Source organism: Apteryx rowi, unplaced genomic scaffold (genome assembly GCF_003343035.1).
Source record: "Apteryx rowi isolate R43461 unplaced genomic scaffold, aptRow1 scaffold_173, whole genome shotgun sequence".
NCBI lineage: Eukaryota > Metazoa > Chordata > Aves > Apterygiformes > Apterygidae > Apteryx > Apteryx rowi.
The window spans coordinates 745005-746154 of record NW_020448008.1 but is presented as its reverse complement, the minus strand read 5'-3'; the positions used below and the strand labels follow the sequence as shown (position 1 = coordinate 746154).

The window sequence follows — 1150 nt, the reverse complement described above, 5'->3', positions numbered from 1 at the left end:
CCTGTGCAATCCTCCAGCCGACGACCCAGTCTGTCCCTGCTGGTGATCCACCGCAGAAGGAGCTAGGTGTGGCTTGCGTTTCCAGAGGCCCGCCACCAGCAGGATCTCAGCTGGGGAGGAGCTGAAGGGGCTGTCAGCAGCTAAGTAGAAGAGATGGGACAAGAAATGGGCTGGCAGGTGGGCACCTTCTGAGATGGCAGCTGCTGAAGGGCTCAGCACAGCTTTTATGGCACTGTGGTATATTCACAATGACATACAATTCGCAGAGCCTCCCCCCTGTCCACGTTCTGATAAGATTCACAGCCACAGCAAACACTGCCCCTCCAGCAGTCTAACAGTCGACGCACTTTTCAGTTAACACATTCAGCCTGGGAATAAGGAGTTGCAAAAAAACAAACAACAGCTTGGTATATCTAACCCAGCATTGTCACCTGCTGCTGAAGAGATGTTTCTGCTTCCTGGAGAACAGCAACAGAAGGTCACGGAAAGGCTCTATCTGTGTTTAGGGACTTTGTTCATTGATTAACATGGGGGACAAGTGCCACGTTTATATGCAGCAATATAGCACATTGGGAAGTATGCAGCACACAACGCGGAAAAGTTTGCCTCTCTTTGCAGGCCTTGAACAATTTCGGTTGCCGTTTGCGGTTGGTTTCCATTGTTTTGCTGAGGCTGGTAAATCGGAAGTCACCGCTTCTGACTGATTTGCCCGGTCCCCTCCTGGAGGAGGTTCTTGCTCAGCTATATCCTCTCTACTTGTGCCTGCAGCCACTTACTGCTTCCATTTCCAGCGAGGGCAGTCTTTGCGAACTGCCCGCTTTTTACCTGCCCTTCTCGCCCCGCCGCTTTCGTCCCGAGCAGGTTCCTCGCGGCGCTACCCCGCTCCTCGCGCGCCCCGCTCCTCAGTGCTCGTGACCCCTTCCCTTCCCTTCCCTTCCCTTCCCTTCTCCTGCTTCTGCCGCCGCTTCGCCTCGCCCCAGCGCGCCAAATAAACCAACGAACCTACCCGAGGTCCACAAAAAACCCGTCCATATAAAAGGAAACGGTGCTGCGGCAGAGACCAGCAGCCCCCCCCACACCACCGCGAAGAGCACCGCCCGCGAGCGGGCGCACGAGGGAGCCGGGTCGCCGCGAGCAGGGAGGCGTGCCG

General features: G+C 56.2%; 1 long non-coding RNA gene across 1 annotated transcript; it reads right to left on the bottom strand.

The window, feature by feature from the left end:
- Window positions 1–246: 246 nt before the first annotated feature.
- LOC112963666 lies at window positions 247–1124 on the bottom strand. Its single transcript, XR_003252684.1, has 2 exons — window positions 1007–1124; window positions 247–368 (listed from the first exon to the last, which is right to left on the bottom strand). It is a non-coding gene; the product is annotated as an uncharacterized LOC112963666 (long non-coding RNA).
- Window positions 1125–1150: the final 26 nt, after the last annotated feature.